Raw genomic sequence first — 18,910 nt, 5'->3', positions numbered from 1 at the left:
TACCAACCTCTACCTCTGGTATAATGGTCGGTGTGGAGAATCTCTTAGTTTGGCCAGCCGGCAATAGTTCAGTTCGAATTCGTTGTATCTTGGATTCAATATCCCCCCTTTGAACCGTCTACTGACAAACTCTTACGGGTCTAGGGTATAAGTGCTATGAGCCATTTTAAAGGCAACAAGTACCTCTTCCTCTGGTATCATTGCCCACGTGGAGAATCTCTTCGTTTGGCCAGCCGGCAATAGTTCATTTTCGAATTTGTGATATACCAGGGTACCCCCCCCCCTTATCCTTTTCTGACTAACTCGTACGGGTCTAGGGCATAAGTGCTATGGGCCATTTTAGAGGCAATACCAACTTCTACCTCTGGTATAATGGTCGGTGTGGAGAATCTCTTAGTTTGGCCAGCCGGCAATAGTTCAGTTCGAATTCGTTGTATCTTGGGTTCCATATCCCCCCTTTGAACCCCCTACTGACAAACTCGTACGGGTCTAGGGTATAAGTGCTATGGGCCATTTTAAAGGCAATAAGTACCTCTTCCTCTGGTATCATTGCCCACGTGGAGAATCTCTTCGTTTGGCCAGCCGGCATTAGTTCATTTTCGAATTTGTGATATACCAGGGTACCCCCCCCCTTATCCTTTTCTGACTAACTCGTACGGGTCTAGGGCATAAGTGCTATGGGCCATTTTAGAGGCAATACCAACCTCTACCTCTGGTATAATGGTCGGTGTGGAGAATCTCTTAGTTTGGCCAGCCGGCAATAGTTCAGTTCGAATTCGTTGTATCTTGGATTCCATACCCCCCCTTTGAACCCTCTACTGACAAACTCGTACGGGTCTAGGGTATAAGTGATATGGGCCATTTTAAAGGCAATAAGTACCTCTTCCTCTGGTATCATTGCCCACGTGGAGAATCTCTTCGTTTGGCCAGCCGGCAATAGTTCATTTTCGAATTTGTGATATACCAGGGTACCCCCCCTTATCCTTTTCTGACTAACTCGTACGGGTCTAGGGCATAAGTGCTATGGGCCATTTTAGAGGCAATACCAACCTCTACCTCTGGTATAATGGTCGGTGTGGAGAATCTCTTAGTTTGGCCAGCCGGCAATAGTTCAGTTCGAATTCGTTGTATCTTGGATTCAATATCCCCCCTTTGAACCCTCTACTGACAAACTCTTACGGGTCTAGGGTATAAGTGCTATGAGCCATTTTAAAGGCAACAAGTACCTCTTCCTCTGGTATCATTGCCCACGTGGAGAATCTCTTCGTTTGGCCAGCCGGCAATAGTTCATTTTCGAATTTGTGATATACCAGGGTACCCCCCCCTTATCCTTTTCTGACTAACTCGTACGGGTCTAGGGCATAAGTGCTATGGGCCATTTTAGAGGCAATACCAACTTCTACCTCTGGTATAATGGTCGGTGTGGAGAATCTCTTAGTTTGGCCAGCCGGCAATAGTTCAGTTCGAATTCGTTGTATCTTGGGTTCCATATCCCCCCTTTGAACCCCCTACTGACAAACTCGTACGGGTCTAGGGTATAAGTGCTATGGGCCATTTTAAAGGCAATAAGTACCTCTTCCTCTGGTATCATTGCCCACGTGGAGAATCTCTTCGTTTGGCCAGCCGGCATTAGTTCATTTTCGAATTTGTGATATACCAGGGTACCCCCCCTTATCCTTTTCTGACTAACTCGTACGGGTCTAGGGCATAAGTGCTATGGGCCATTTTAGAGGCAATACCAACCTCTACCTCTGGTATAATGGTCGGTGTGGAGAATCTCTTAGTTTGGCCAGCCGGCAATAGTTCAGTTCGAATTCGTTGTATCTTGGATTCCATATCCCCCCTTTGAACCCTCTACTGACAAACTCGTACGGGTCTAGGGTATAAGTGATATGGGCCATTTTAAAGGCAATAAGTACCTCTTCCTCTGGTATCATTGCCCACGTGGAGAATCTCTTCGTTTGGCCAGCCGGCAATAGTTCATTTTCGAATTTGTGATATACCAGGGTACCCCCCCTTATCCTTTTCTGACTAACTCGTACGGGTCTAGGGCATAAGTGCTATGGGCCATTTTAGAGGCAATACCAACCTCTACCTCTGGTATAATGGTCGGTGTGGAGAATCTCTTAGTTTGGCCAGCCGGCAATAGTTCAGTTCGAATTCGTTGTATCTTGGATTCAATATCCCCCCTTTGAACCCTCTACTGACAAACTCTTACGGGTCTAGGGTATAAGTGCTATGAGCCATTTTAAAGGCAACAAGTACCTCTTCCTCTGGTATCATTGCCCACGTGGAGAATCTCTTCGTTTGGCCAGCCGGCAATAGTTCATTTTCGAATTTGTGATATACCAGGGTACCCCCCCCTTATCCTTTTCTGACTAACTCGTACGGGTCTAGGGCATAAGTGCTATGGGCCATTTTAGAGGCAATACCAACTTCTACCTCTGGTATAATGGTCGGTGTGGAGAATCTCTTAGTTTGGCCAGCCGGCAATAGTTCAGTTCGAATTCGTTGTATCTTGGGTTCCATATCCCCCCTTTGAACCCCCTACTGACAAACTCGTACGGGTCTAGGGTATAAGTGCTATGGGCCATTTTAAAGGCAATAAGTACCTCTTCCTCTGGTATCATTGCCCACGTGGAGAATCTCTTCGTTTGGCCAGCCGGCATTAGTTCATTTTCGAATTTGTGATATACCAGGGTACCCCCCCTTATCCTTTTCTGACTAACTCGTACGGGTCTAGGGCATAAGTGCTATGGGCCATTTTAGAGGCAATACCAACCTCTACCTCTGGTATAATGGTCGGTGTGGAGAATCTCTTAGTTTGGCCAGCCGGCAATAGTTCAGTTCGAATTCGTTGTATCTTGGATTCCATATCCCCCCTTTGAACCCTCTACTGACAAACTCGTACGGGTCTAGGGTATAAGTGATATGGGCCATTTTAAAGGCAATAAGTACCTCTTCCTCTGGTATCATTGCCCACGTGGAGAATCTCTTCGTTTGGCCAGCCGGCAATAGTTCATTTTCGAATTTGTGATATACCAGGGTACCCCCCCTTATCCTTTTCTGACTAACTCGTACGGGTCTAGGGCATAAGTGCTATGGGCCATTTTAGAGGCAATACCAACCTCTACCTCTGGTATAATGGTCGGTGTGGAGAATCTCTTAGTTTGGCCAGCCGGCAATAGTTCAGTTCGAATTCGTTGTATCTTGGATTCAATATCCCCCCTTTGAACCCTCTACTGACAAACTCTTACGGGTCTAGGGTATAAGTGCTATGAGCCATTTTAAAGGCAACAAGTACCTCTTCCTCTGGTATCATTGCCCACGTGGAGAATCTCTTCGTTTGGCCAGCCGGCAATAGTTCATTTTCGAATTTGTGATATACCAGGGTACCCCCCCCTTATCCTTTTCTGACTAACTCGTACGGGTCTAGGGCATAAGTGCTATGGGCCATTTTAGAGGCAATACCAACTTCTACCTCTGGTATAATGGTCGGTGTGGAGAATCTCTTAGTTTGGCCAGCCGGCAATAGTTCAGTTCGAATTCGTTGTATCTTGGGTTCCATATCCCCCCTTTGAACCCCCTACTGACAAACTCGTACGGGTCTAGGGTATAAGTGCTATGGGCCATTTTAAAGGCAATAAGTACCTCTTCCTCTGGTATCATTGCCCACGTGGAGAATCTCTTCGTTTGGCCAGCCGGCATTAGTTCATTTTCGAATTTGTGATATACCAGGGTACCCCCCCTTATCCTTTTCTGACTAACTCGTACGGGTCTAGGGCATAAGTGCTATGGGCCATTTTAGAGGCAATACCAACCTCTACCTCTGGTATAATGGTCGGTGTGGAGAATCTCTTAGTTTGGCCAGCCGGCAATAGTTCAGTTCGAATTCGTTGTATCTTGGATTCCATACCCCCCCCTTTGAACCCTCTACTGACAAACTCGTACGGGTCTAGGGTATAAGTGATATGGGCCATTTTAAAGGCAATAAGTACCTCTTCCTCTGGTATCATTGCCCACGTGGAGAATCTCTTCGTTTGGCCAGCCGGCAATAGTTCATTTTCGAATTTGTGATATACCAGGGTACCCCCCCTTATCCTTTTCTGACTAACTCGTACGGGTCTAGGGCATAAGTGCTATGGGCCATTTTAGAGGCAATACCAACCTCTACCTCTGGTATAATGGTCGGTGTGGAGAATCTCTTAGTTTGGCCAGCCGGCAATAGTTCAGTTCGAATTCGTTGTATCTTGGATTCAATATCCCCCCTTTGAACCCTCTACTGACAAACTCTTACGGGTCTAGGGTATAAGTGCTATGAGCCATTTTAAAGGCAACAAGTACCTCTTCCTCTGGTATCATTGCCCACGTGGAGAATCTCTTCGTTTGGCCAGCCGGCAATAGTTCATTTTCGAATTTGTGATATACCAGGGTACCCCCCCCTTATCCTTTTCTGACTAACTCGTACGGGTCTAGGGCATAAGTGCTATGGGCCATTTTAGAGGCAATACCAACTTCTACCTCTGGTATAATGGTCGGTGTGGAGAATCTCTTAGTTTGGCCAGCCGGCAATAGTTCATTTTCGAATTTGTGATATACCAGGGTACCCCCCCTTATCCTTTTCTGACTAACTCGTACGGGTCTAGGGCATAAGTGCTATGGGCCATTTTAGAGGCAATACCAACCTCTACCTCTGGTATAATGGTCGGTGTGGAGAATCTCTTAGTTTGGCCAGCCGGCAATAGTTCAGTTCGAATTCGTTGTATCTTGGATTCAATATCCCCCCTTTGAACCCTCTACTGACAAACTCTTACGGGTCTAGGGTATAAGTGCTATGAGCCATTTTAAAGGCAACAAGTACCTCTTCCTCTGGTATCATTGCCCACGTGGAGAATCTCTTCGTTTGGCCAGCCGGCAATAGTTCATTTTCGAATTTGTGATATACCAGGGTACCCCCCCCCTTATCCTTTTCTGACTAACTCGTACGGGTCTAGGGCATAAGTGCTATGGGCCATTTTAGAGGCAATACCAACTTCTACCTCTGGTATAATGGTCGGTGTGGAGAATCTCTTAGTTTGGCCAGCCGGCAATAGTTCAGTTCGAATTCGTTGTATCTTGGGTTCCATATCCCCCCTTTGAACCCCCTACTGACAAACTCGTACGGGTCTAGGGTATAAGTGCTATGGGCCATTTTAAAGGCAATAAGTACCTCTTCCTCTGGTATCATTGCCCACGTGGAGAATCTCTTCGTTTGGCCAGCCGGCATTAGTTCATTTTCGAATTTGTGATATACCAGGGTACCCCCCCCCCTTATCCTTTTCTGACTAACTCGTACGGGTCTAGGGCATAAGTGCTATGGGCCATTTTAGAGGCAATACCAACCTCTACCTCTGGTATAATGGTCGGTGTGGAGAATCTCTTAGTTTGGCCAGCCGGCAATAGTTCAGTTCGAATTCGTTGTATCTTGGATTCCATATCCCCCCTTTGAACCCTCTACTGACAAACTCGTACGGGTCTAGGGTATAAGTGATATGGGCCATTTTAAAGGCAATAAGTACCTCTTCCTCTGGTATCATTGCCCACGTGGAGAATCTCTTCGTTTGGCCAGCCGGCAATAGTTCATTTTCGAATTTGTGATATACCAGGGTACCCCCCCTTATCCTTTTCTGACTAACTCGTACGGGTCTAGGGCATAAGTGCTATGGGCCATTTTAGAGGCAATACCAACCTCTACCTCTGGTATAATGGTCGGTGTGGAGAATCTCTTAGTTTGGCCAGCCGGCAATAGTTCAGTTCGAATTCGTTGTATCTTGGATTCAATATCCCCCCTTTGAACCCTCTACTGACAAACTCTTACGGGTCTAGGGTATAAGTGCTATGAGCCATTTTAAAGGCAACAAGTACCTCTTCCTCTGGTATCATTGCCCACGTGGAGAATCTCTTCGTTTGGCCAGCCGGCAATAGTTCATTTTCGAATTTGTGATATACCAGGGTACCCCCCCCTTATCCTTTTCTGACTAACTCGTACGGGTCTAGGGCATAAGTGCTATGGGCCATTTTAGAGGCAATACCAACTTCTACCTCTGGTATAATGGTCGGTGTGGAGAATCTCTTAGTTTGGCCAGCCGGCAATAGTTCAGTTCGAATTCGTTGTATCTTGGGTTCCATATCCCCCTTTGAACCCCCTACTGACAAACTCGTACGGGTCTAGGGTATAAGTGCTATGGGCCATTTTAAAGGCAATAAGTACCTCTTCCTCTGGTATCATTGCCCACGTGGAGAATCTCTTCGTTTGGCCAGCCGGCATTAGTTCATTTTCGAATTTGTGATATACCAGGGTACCCCCCCTTATCCTTTTCTGACTAACTCGTACGGGTCTAGGGCATAAGTGCTATGGGCCATTTTAGAGGCAATACCAACCTCTACCTCTGGTATAATGGTCGGTGTGGAGAATCTCTTAGTTTGGCCAGCCGGCAATAGTTCAGTTCGAATTCGTTGTATCTTGGATTCCATACCCCCCCTTTGAACCCTCTACTGACAAACTCGTACGGGTCTAGGGTATAAGTGATATGGGCCATTTTAAAGGCAATAAGTACCTCTTCCTCTGGTATCATTGCCCACGTGGAGAATCTCTTCGTTTGGCCAGCCGGCAATAGTTCATTTTCGAATTTGTGATATACCAGGGTACCCCCCCTTATCCTTTTCTGACTAACTCGTACGGGTCTAGGGCATAAGTGCTATGGGCCATTTTAGAGGCAATACCAACCTCTACCTCTGGTATAATGGTCGGTGTGGAGAATCTCTTAGTTTGGCCAGCCGGCAATAGTTCAGTTCGAATTCGTTGTATCTTGGATTCAATATCCCCCCTTTGAACCCTCTACTGACAAACTCTTACGGGTCTAGGGTATAAGTGCTATGAGCCATTTTAAAGGCAACAAGTACCTCTTCCTCTGGTATCATTGCCCACGTGGAGAATCTCTTCGTTTGGCCAGCCGGCAATAGTTCATTTTCGAATTTGTGATATACCAGGGTACCCCCCCCTTATCCTTTTCTGACTAACTCGTACGGGTCTAGGGCATAAGTGCTATGGGCCATTTTAGAGGCAATACCAACTTCTACCTCTGGTATAATGGTCGGTGTGGAGAATCTCTTAGTTTGGCCAGCCGGCAATAGTTCAGTTCGAATTCGTTGTATCTTGGGTTCCATATCCCCCCTTTGAACCCCCTACTGACAAACTCGTACGGGTCTAGGGTATAAGTGCTATGGGCCATTTTAAAGGCAATAAGTACCTCTTCCTCTGGTATCATTGCCCACGTGGAGAATCTCTTCGTTTGGCCAGCCGGCATTAGTTCATTTTCGAATTTGTGATATACCAGGGTACCCCCCCTTATCCTTTTCTGACTAACTCGTACGGGTCTAGGGCATAAGTGCTATGGGCCATTTTAGAGGCAATACCAACCTCTACCTCTGGTATAATGGTCGGTGTGGAGAATCTCTTAGTTTGGCCAGCCGGCAATAGTTCAGTTCGAATTCGTTGTATCTTGGATTCCATATCCCCCCTTTGAACCCTCTACTGACAAACTCGTACGGGTCTAGGGTATAAGTGATATGGGCCATTTTAAAGGCAATAAGTACCTCTTCCTCTGGTATCATTGCCCACGTGGAGAATCTCTTCGTTTGGCCAGCCGGCAATAGTTCATTTTCGAATTTGTGATATACCAGGGTACCCCCCCTTATCCTTTTCTGACTAACTCGTACGGGTCTAGGGCATAAGTGCTATGGGCCATTTTAGAGGCAATACCAACCTCTACCTCTGGTATAATGGTCGGTGTGGAGAATCTCTTAGTTTGGCCAGCCGGCAATAGTTCAGTTCGAATTCGTTGTATCTTGGATTCAATATCCCCCCTTTGAACCCTCTACTGACAAACTCTTACGGGTCTAGGGTATAAGTGCTATGAGCCATTTTAAAGGCAACAAGTACCTCTTCCTCTGGTATCATTGCCCACGTGGAGAATCTCTTCGTTTGGCCAGCCGGCAATAGTTCATTTTCGAATTTGTGATATACCAGGGTACCCCCCCCTTATCCTTTTCTGACTAACTCGTACGGGTCTAGGGCATAAGTGCTATGGGCCATTTTAGAGGCAATACCAACTTCTACCTCTGGTATAATGGTCGGTGTGGAGAATCTCTTAGTTTGGCCAGCCGGCAATAGTTCAGTTCGAATTCGTTGTATCTTGGGTTCCATATCCCCCCTTTGAACCCCCTACTGACAAACTCGTACGGGTCTAGGGTATAAGTGCTATGGGCCATTTTAAAGGCAATAAGTACCTCTTCCTCTGGTATCATTGCCCACGTGGAGAATCTCTTCGTTTGGCCAGCCGGCATTAGTTCATTTTCGAATTTGTGATATACCAGGGTACCCCCCCTTATCCTTTTCTGACTAACTCGTACGGGTCTAGGGCATAAGTGCTATGGGCCATTTTAGAGGCAATACCAACCTCTACCTCTGGTATAATGGTCGGTGTGGAGAATCTCTTAGTTTGGCCAGCCGGCAATAGTTCAGTTCGAATTCGTTGTATCTTGGATTCCATATCCCCCCTTTGAACCCTCTACTGACAAACTCGTACGGGTCTAGGGTATAAGTGATATGGGCCATTTTAAAGGCAATAAGTACCTCTTCCTCTGGTATCATTGCCCACGTGGAGAATCTCTTCGTTTGGCCAGCCGGCAATAGTTCATTTTCGAATTTGTGATATACCAGGGTACCCCCCCCCCCCCTTTATCCTTTTCTGACTAACTCGTACGGGTCTAGGGCATAAGTGCTATGGGCCTTTTTAGAGGCAATAATATGGACTGAATTAAAGATTAAAGACTCTTATTGATCTCCGTAATTTTGAAGAATTATGTCATTGAAATAGTAATTGACAGTTTCTATTTTTCTGTTTATTATATGTCTTCAACTAACTATGTTTCTTGTTTTTCTGATCTTTTTAATTGTGTGATACTATCATATGTATTGTATATTTTAGTTTTAGAATTGGACTATATTTGTAGACAACGAACAGATTATGGAATGCCCATATGACAATTAATTCCATTTAATTACCCTCTATTTAATCATCTTGTTTTAATTACTAAAGTTTACATTGATTCAATAATAACAACATTTTAATGATCATAATTGTTTTGTGTTGTGTGAGGCAATGCAATTAAACTTTTCATTTACTTTCATTTTAAATGACGCGGACCTTACAGAAGACACCTATTGGCTTAATATTTCTTAATTAATTTATATTGCTATAAATAGCATAACCATAATGGATATTGACAGCAAAATTTATTTTATTGTCACAATCTAATAACTATCCAAAACATTTCATCGAACGCGGTTTTGATCTCATGAATATTATTGACGGCTAGCCTCATGAATATTAACGCCGGCTAGATCTACACTAGTCCATTTTACTGATGTTTCTTAAAGTAAGGAAATCGAAGAAAAACGGGTAATTTTTAGCCATATAAAGAAAAAAATCCGTGGTCACAATGTATTTAATGTTAATTATAGGCCAAATAACAACCTTCAAGACGGAGCCTTGGCTCACTCCGAACAGCAATCTCAGCTTGTTTTTGCATAAAAATTGTTTCCAGGTTCAATCAATACTGATGCATGTCTCTTAGAGTAAGGAAATCGAAGGAAAACGGGTCATTTCTAGCTATTTTACTGAGAGAGAAAAAAAAAATCGGCGGCCCCCGAACCCCTGCCTCCCCTGAATTAGAACCCTAGTTACGGCCCTGAAAAGGCAAGGTTACGCTCACTTTATAAGTTAATAAACAAGATTAACTTCTCTAATCAAGAAAACAAATCTGCCATTAAATGTTGCAGGTGGTTAAGCAACAAGAGGCTCGTCGTGTTTGCTTGTTACAAGCAACTTATAAAAAAAATTTCCTGCAACTATTTCCATTGTAAGCTTTTAACCCTGAAATACAAACTGGTTTGACATAGGACACACTTTACCATTCTTATGACCGCATTCTGTAAAAAAAAAAATTCGACTCCCTGCGGCTTTAATCGTAATTGTAGATCAAGAGAAATACAAAACATATAATGTCTCTGGTAGATCTTACTGAACTACTGATCTTACTTATAATAGAACGATAGATGGATGAGAATAAGTGAGAGAAAACAAAATTCGTTTTAATATTAATCTTATGTTTTCATTGCATTTTACTTGTTTCTTTTTATTTGTCTTTATCGTGTTACATATCTGATCTTCTTATTTAGCCTCTTCAACATAATGATTAATAATTGATATCTTCTATATATCTTTGAACCAAACTCTTCACAGGTGGTATTTTCTACTCAATTAAGCATGGTACATTAAGGAGAAAGATCAAGCACCGTCTTCGTCCGGATATGTATGTAATATTTGACACTGGACGTTACACATGCATCAATTAATACATGTACATCTATCAATCCATCCATCAGAATTCTTCCAATTCTAAATAGTTTAAAAACAAAAGAGTGACTCTTTGGGTTGTTTATATCGTTATATTTGTAGACAGGCAATTCTATTCTTATTTATATGTACAACTGATTAAACTCATGCTTTATAGTTAAAGACTACAGATTGAGATTTTTCTTGTTAATGGTGGCTTTTAAAAAGTTTACAACAGCATTATATGGTTGTATTTCACATGAAATTGATGCTTTACTTAAAGGAATTGATTATGGTATCTTCGAAAGCTTTACAGCGCCATCATTTTGGGTTGACCGTTGTCGGTATGGTCATCCTTTAAACCTGTTTCAACTCTAGGGGGTTGTAGGAGTTTTAGTGATACCTTCAATATATTTAAAATAGTGTAAAGTGCAGAATTAAAGTACATGTAAACTTTGTTCATTAGTACCATGACTTTAAACATTTATCAGAGATCAATTCGTCCATATCGATAAAGATGTCTTAACATCATCCGAATGATAGAGGTATCAGGAAATAATGTCTCCCAGTCTGTCTGTATCTATGTCATCAAAGTGTTTAAATCCAGTAGCACCTACTATGAGGTCGATCTTTCCGTGTTATAATCAGTACTAAGTAACCAGAGAAAATGCAGTATTTGGCACAAAATCCGATTAAATGACGGAAGAAAGAATTAAGGCACCATTATAAATATTATTACGATGAAACTAGAGGTGTGAGATGAGCCAGTTTAGTGTAAAGTCACTACGTGTTGTCTTTGAGTGACAGCGATTAATTACCCTTTCAATACTTTAAGGTAGGTACTTTGTGTAAATTAACGCACGTTTTATCTAAACCGTTCTTTGTTAATGATAAACATTCCATCAAATTATACCCTTGTCTATTCTTATTTTGTTATAAGGTTAATGAAACCGTTTTATGTGATGTTACCTGAAAGATATAGACAAAAAACTATGCAAGAATTCCCCTTGAACTTGTTGCCATTGAATGGGATATATTAATCACCCAATTATGTAATAAACTATCAAAAATTGTTTTTACTCGAAATCAAGAGAAACGTGGAAGCTATATGCAACAAAGGGATGGGATGCAGAATTGTGCAAGCTTAAATCTTCAATTAATTAAAACAAAAATGTATTGCGTAATAATGGCATTGCATTTTTTTAATCTTCACTGAAGGGTCGAGATAGTTAACATATTGCTTTATTTCGATATTATAATATCTCGGGTTTCAAATCATCGATGTAAACAATTTAAATGATATAACAAATAAATTACTTAAGGATGTACTTCAGTGAAGTTTTGGAATTTGTGTCAAATGTTCGGACTCCTTGGTGTTTTTCCATACAATACAATGTAAAATATTTTGCCCCGTAACACCCATTTATTTTTTTCATGTTAGACTTAATAGCTCATGAAAGGTCATTTACCAAAATTTTAGAAGATTCTTGATTTTCTTTCTTTGTTTTGACTCCCAAATAATACCAATGCAAATATAGGGTAAAAGTCCGAGTCAGCCTTTTCCCGCCATATTTTAAATTTCAAATATCTCGAAAAGGAGGTCAATGACCTATCAATATTTTTAGCTTATTGATGCTCTACCAGCTTATAGTATCAATTTTAATTTCTTAATTTCTAATTTTTTACCTAACCTCACCTGAGCCGTATTTGGAACGTAGTAAGGACGTGCTATGACAGAGTTTGGTTTTGCGTCAATTGGATGTACCTGTGTACACAGACCGAGTCTGTTTAAAGCACTCTCATTCCTTTCATTTAGAGACCCAACTCGACCTTGTTACGTTCTTTTAAAGTCTTTAATCCGTCTTAATACGACAAAGCAAAATAAAAAATCCATAAATAGTTAGCAGCAAGATTGTTCTCTGATCAATACGTTTGCAGTATGTTCTTTGAACGGTCTACTCGTGTTTATTGCGTTCTTATGCATTCTAAAAACATAAAAATAGACAACTGTGGTATACAAAGAGGTCATCATTTAGCTAGTTATATATTCAGAAACGCTTACATAAGTACAACATGGAAGTTCATGTGTGGATGGAGGGTGATCACAGTTCTAGTTTGTATCAGAGGAACAAAATTACTTATTTATTGTTATGAGTTACAATTTATGACTAAAATTAGCAAAGACCCATCAAAACAACATTTGATACAAAAATTTAACAATACTTTTAGATATTTGGATGATATATTGGCTCTAAATAATGACGACTTCAGTATGTATACTAAAGAAATTTATCCTGTAGAACTTACTTTAAATAAAGCTAATGATAACAATGACCACTGCCCTTTCCTCGATCTTGATATCTATATCATAAACGGGAAGCTTAATACAAAAATTTATGATAAAAGAGATGATTTTTCATTTCCTATTGTTAATTATCCATTTTTAGATGGTGACGTTCCCTTGTCACCATCTTATGGTGTTTATATATCTCAACTTGTACGATTCGCTCGTGTATGTAACAATGTATTAGATTTTAGCGAGAGAAATTTATGTATTACTGAAAAATTATTACACCAGGGTTTTCGATATCACAAACTGGTCAAAACATTTACTAAATTTTATCACCGGTATAAGGAAATAATTCGTAAATATAACTCAACATGCAGACATCTTATACGTTCAGGTATTTCACATCCAAAATTTTATGGAAATATTCTTTATAAAGCACAAAAATGTCAGTATTCTCCTCAGAAACTAACAAAACCTTTAAATAGACTTATTAAAAGGGGATATAGTTACGATACTGTTGTCAGGTCATTAAAGATTGCATATTTTGGCTTTAACATTGATTCACTGATAGGGTCTTTGCATCGGAACTAAACACATTTATTTCTAAAAAAACAGTTGTTGGCATGACACGGGTTATGTTCTTCTCATATATTTTATGATAGTATGATACTAAACCCCTAACGGGAGGGATTGTACCTGATATTCATATGATGAAGACATAATCTTTCAATCAGTTTAATTGAGGTCTGGAGCTGGCATGTCAGTTAACTGCTAGTAGTCTGTTGTTATTTATGTATTATTGTCATTTTATTTATTTTCTTTTGTTACATCTTTTGATATCAGACTCGGACTTCTCTTGAACTGAATTTTAATGTGCGTATTGTTATTCTTTTACTTTTCTACATTGGCTAGAGGTATAGGGGGAGGGTTGAGATCTCATAAACATGTTTAACCCCGCCGCAATTTTGCGCCTGTCCCAAGTCAGGAGCCTCTGGCCTTTGTTAGTCTTGTATGATTTTAAATTTTAGTTTCTTGTGTATAATTCGGAGTTTAGTATGACGTCCATTATCACTGTACTATTATGCATATTTTAGGGGCCAGCTGAAGGACACCTACGGGTGCGGGAATTCTCGCTACATTGAAGACCCATTGGTTGCCTTCGGCTGTTGTTTGCTCTATGGTCGGGTGGTTGTCGCTTTGACATATTCACCATTTCCTTTCTCAATTTTATTATCATATTAAAATATGTATCTTCATGCTTCTCTTCAGTGAACATCAACACATTTTCAGATATCAACGTAATATTAGACAATCTTAAAGCATGTCACAAAGTTCTAGCTAGAATAACTAGCACAACTGAAAAAACAGGCGCGGATCCAGAAGGGGGGGGGGGGGGTTCCGGGGGTTGGAACCCCCCTTTTTTTTTACGATCAATGCATTTGAATGGGGACATGTATTTGGAACCCCCACCCTTTGTCCTGGGTTAGGAACCCCCCCTTTTTGAAATGGCTGGATCCGCCCCTGAAAAAATGTATATAAAGCGGCTTGCGAGAATGAGGACTATCAGACACGGGTTTGGTATGTATTGTCTTTAGGCTAGGACGTGAAAACAATAACCTGGGTGGTGTGATTCTAGTGAACGCTTTACCACTATAATGATTCATGTTTGAATTGCTGTTTTATACCGTAGGATTAAATAATGCAGAATTCAAACAAAAATACATCTAAATGATCTCACATATCGCGTTTAGACTTAACTGTTTTGATTTTCTAATATTTCTTGTATATGACGGGAAAAAGTGAATTTCACAATTTATATTATTATAGACACTTATGTAGTTCTGTTCTATCTTGTTGCGGTTACGAAATGATTTAGATTGAACATTCACATGCTGCGATGACTGAGTTGTTGCACACACGAAAAGGAATGTGTGTTATAAAACAGGAATATCTAAAATTCATTGACTTGCTATCTGAGAATACTATGCAATATATTTTTTTCTTATGAATTTTCTTTATGTTATTGTAATCATTGACTGTATTTTGTTACATACATATTCGTTGTGTTCATAGCTTGTAATTTTATTTTTGAATTTAGTGAGACGGATGTATGTAAGAGCACTGTTCTTATTTCCTAATCCCAATTATTGATTTTTTTTGTATATTTAGTATTTATGTCTTTACCCTTGTAGCTAAATATAACGATTTCTTTTTATAAAATATGTTTACAGGAATAGTAGTCTCTGTTGCTATAAATAATGTAATAGAATAGATAATTTTCTCTCTCTAAAGTTGTTGGAACGTAGTAAAGCTGGGATGCAAGTCTATCCTTAAAATATATGTTTTCTAATTTGAAAGCTTTGTTTTGGTATATTTAATATGTTCATTCGTCAATTTGTTAATTCATTCACTCATTCGTCAAATTATTCATTCATTTGGAGTAATCTGTTTTACGAGAATTTGTCAGGATGGAAGAAAGACAACTCATGAGAATTACAACATTGGGGTTTTTTTTTCTCTCGCAGATTTATGCATCTTTGCACCTGATATCGTAACTGGTACAAAATGTAATTGAACAGGATTGATTTATTAAGTTGTAAATGAAATCGTTACGTATCTTGTCATAGAACACAACAAGCCTTTGCAATCCTTAAACCAGTCTGGCGGTGCAAAGCACTCAGAACAAACACCAAAAATCAGGATCTTTAACTCCAATGTAAAGTCTATAATTCCCTATGGGTCAGAAACTTGGAGACTAACAGCTGTGTCTTCCAAAAAATTACAAGTTTTCAAGAACAGGTGTCTGAGAAACATCATTGGAATCAAGTGGCCAAACACCATTAGCAACAAAGAACTATGGAAAGGGACAAGACAAGAACCAATAGAAAGAACAATTACGACTTGAGATGGAAATAGCTTGGACACATGTTAAGTAAAACAACACAAATATAACTAGACAGGCATTAGATTTGAATCCTCTTGGCCATCGTAAAAGGTGGGCGAACGAAATTCACCTAGCGCAGAGATCTAACGTCTGATTTACAGAAAATTGGGAAAACATGGTGAGAAGTAAAGAAAATAACCAAGGACAGGAAAAGATGAAAAACTACTGTGGTCGCCCTCTGTCCCCCATGGAACAAACTGGATTAAATCAAGTAAGTCAAGTAATTCATGGAATATTGTCATATCTTTTAAGGAAAATGACTGGTCTGGCTATTGAGATATTAAAACTTTGTTGAAAGCAAATATGTGGGGTTTTTTTCTTCTCAATATTGGTTCTACCACTCATTGACCAATTCCTGGAAAGTAGTAAAATAATAAGAACACATGGCTCCAAGGAAAATTCAAAAAGGAAACAAATGGTACCAAGTCAACTATGTTTCATATACATGTATATATTTACATATGAAAAGGTTGACTCGAGATCTCGTGGAATACATTTCCACATTTTTATTATATATAGCAATATCATGTTAAGTCTTAAATAATACCGCTTTTTGATAAATCTAAAATATTAGATATAATACAAGATGTGAAATGATTGTGAATAAAAAGTAAAATCACAAAAATACTGAACTCCGAGGTAAATTCAAAATGGAAAATCCCTAATGAAATGGCAAAATCAAAAGCTCAAACACATCAAACGAATGGATTTCATGTAATATTTATGACTTGGTACAGGTATTTTCTTATGTAGAAAATGGTGGATTAAACCTGGTTTTATAGCTAGCGACAGCTAAATGTATCTATGGAAGATCATATGACAAGTATCCAAACAAGTTCACGTAACCGTTACGCCTACGCCAATGGATACATTATGATATAAAAGACCCTGGGGTAACAAATCATGTAAGAGGACATATGACTTTTAAAATTGTAAAAACCGAAAAATATGACCTTTAAAATTGTAAAAACCGAAAATCTGTACATTTAAAAAACTGTACAGAAATTTGCCCCTTCATAAAGCATGTAGTTACACCACTTTTCCGGTTTAAGGGAGGGATGAGCGTTTGCAACCAAGTTTTTACCATTTACATTCTGCATATGCCTGTCCATAGTCTGGAATCTGTCATTCATTAGATATAGTAGGTTGCTGTCAATCATGTCATGTTATTTTACCTTTATTTAAACATAAGAATCCTTTGGTTTTCTCGATTTGACCATTTAAACATTTAGTCGGACCGGTTTTTTTAAGGTTTTTTTTCTGCATGTTTTTGCTCATTGTTGACGTTGTGTTCCCCATGCGTTTGAAATAGTATCATCATTAAATTTTGTTTAGCTTTAGATGCAATAAAAATAAACAAGTTTCGTACTAGTGATGTAAATAGGATATGCTGGCCTGTGGATTTTTACATTATTTTTCAAAATATTATAGTGCAAGTATATATATAAAGATTAGGAGACGTAATATGGCTGATTAATCCACCAAAGTGAATGTAAGAAATTTTAGGCAACCTATGGCCTTCAACAATGAGAAAACCCACAATGTAAAGTCGTCTTAAAAATTCACCGGCAAGAGACATATGAAACAATTTAATTGAGAAAACTATAGTGGTCTAATTCATAACAAAACAATTACATAAAAACAAATAGAACAGACACGAACCAACGAAAACCACTTAACAGATTCCTGACTTAGCATATGCAAATAAAGAATGTGATGAGGTAAGACGTGTTTGAAGGAACCAATCCCATATTACCGATGCCAGTTGGGTGGTGTAACAATACATCATAAGGAAAAACTATGAAGATCGGTTAGGAAGGACTTACCAATCAAACGCGACACAAAATAGAAAATCTTAAAATCAAAATCTCAGACCGAACGTGGCAGAGTATTTATGAACCCCTCACACCAGAAAAGATTTGGGAGTACTCGAAGTTATCGACAGTCTATTATAAAGTCTGAAACAACTAATTAACAATTCATGTATCTAAGACTAAAATATCAATCAGTAGACATCCAACATCAAAGGGATTTATTGTTAAGAAGTCATTTCCATTCATAGGTTTAAGATACAGTATTAAAAAAGTTCTATCTAACGTTTGTGTCGGGATGTATAAGTACCGGGCCACGTCCACTTGTATTTTTGTCTATCTGATGAGTTAATAAAATTGAGAAAGGAAATGGTGAATATGTCAAAGCGACAACCACCCGACCATAGAGCAAACAACAGCCGAAAATAACTGATTTTTATAGTTCGTTCTTATGTTGTACTGTTATACCACTGTCCCAGGTTAGGGGGAGGGTTGGAATCCCCCTCACCTGTTTAACCCCGCCACATTATTTATGTATGTGCCTGTCCCAAGTCAGGAGCCTGTAATTCAGTGGTTGTCGTTTGTTGTGTTTATGTGTTACATATTTGTTTTTCGTTCATTTTTTTAACATAAATAAGGCCGTTAGTTTTCTCGTTTGAATTGTTTTACATTGTCTTATCGGGGCCTTTTATAGCTCACTATGCGGTATGGGCTTTGCTCATTGTCAAAGGCCGTACGGTGACCTATAATTGTTAATGTCTGTGTCATTTTGGTCTTTTGTGGATAGTTGTCTCATTTGCAATCATACCACATCTTCTTTTTTATACTATCGCATAATGTATTAAATTAAGACCCCTCCTCATTTATGCACATTGAAAATCTATTTGTGTGTACTGCTGTATACAACCGAATAGACATTGCCGTCAATGTATGAAAAATTGGAAATTCGTTTTCTTCAAAGACATATCTGAGAGGACTCGCAGTTACTCACAGCCAATTCAAAACCTTTAACAACTTACATATCATGTATCAACCGAAGTGGAGATAGTCGTCACTATATGAGCTGCGTTGTATAGAAATCAGCCTTGTGCAAAATAATCATCATACATCTGTTACACCCAATCACAAGTTACAATAACCTTGACAAATCTCGCTACTAGCCTTGTTGATAGACTCCTCGACTATCTCCTATACTACTTGATTGTCTATTATTGTCATTTGTGTCCCAATGAATTCTTTAGAAAACTATTTAGTAACGCTTCGAATACCAGATAATTAGTTGGCTTGGTCGTATAAACTCGTCATTGAGTTGATAAGTCATTGTTATATACACATGGAAAAAAGTATTGCAACACCAAATTGAAATTGAAATTAAAAAACACTCTTTATTTTTTTGTGATATAATTTGGTAAAATAGAACTAGTTA

The sequence above is a fragment of the Mytilus edulis genome, chromosome 13, assembly GCF_963676685.1.
Source record: "Mytilus edulis chromosome 13, xbMytEdul2.2, whole genome shotgun sequence".
In the NCBI taxonomy this organism is placed as follows: Eukaryota; Metazoa; Mollusca; class Bivalvia; order Mytilida; family Mytilidae; genus Mytilus; species Mytilus edulis.
The sequence above is the reverse complement of the archived record's forward strand: the minus strand, read 5'-3'. Positions refer to the sequence as shown.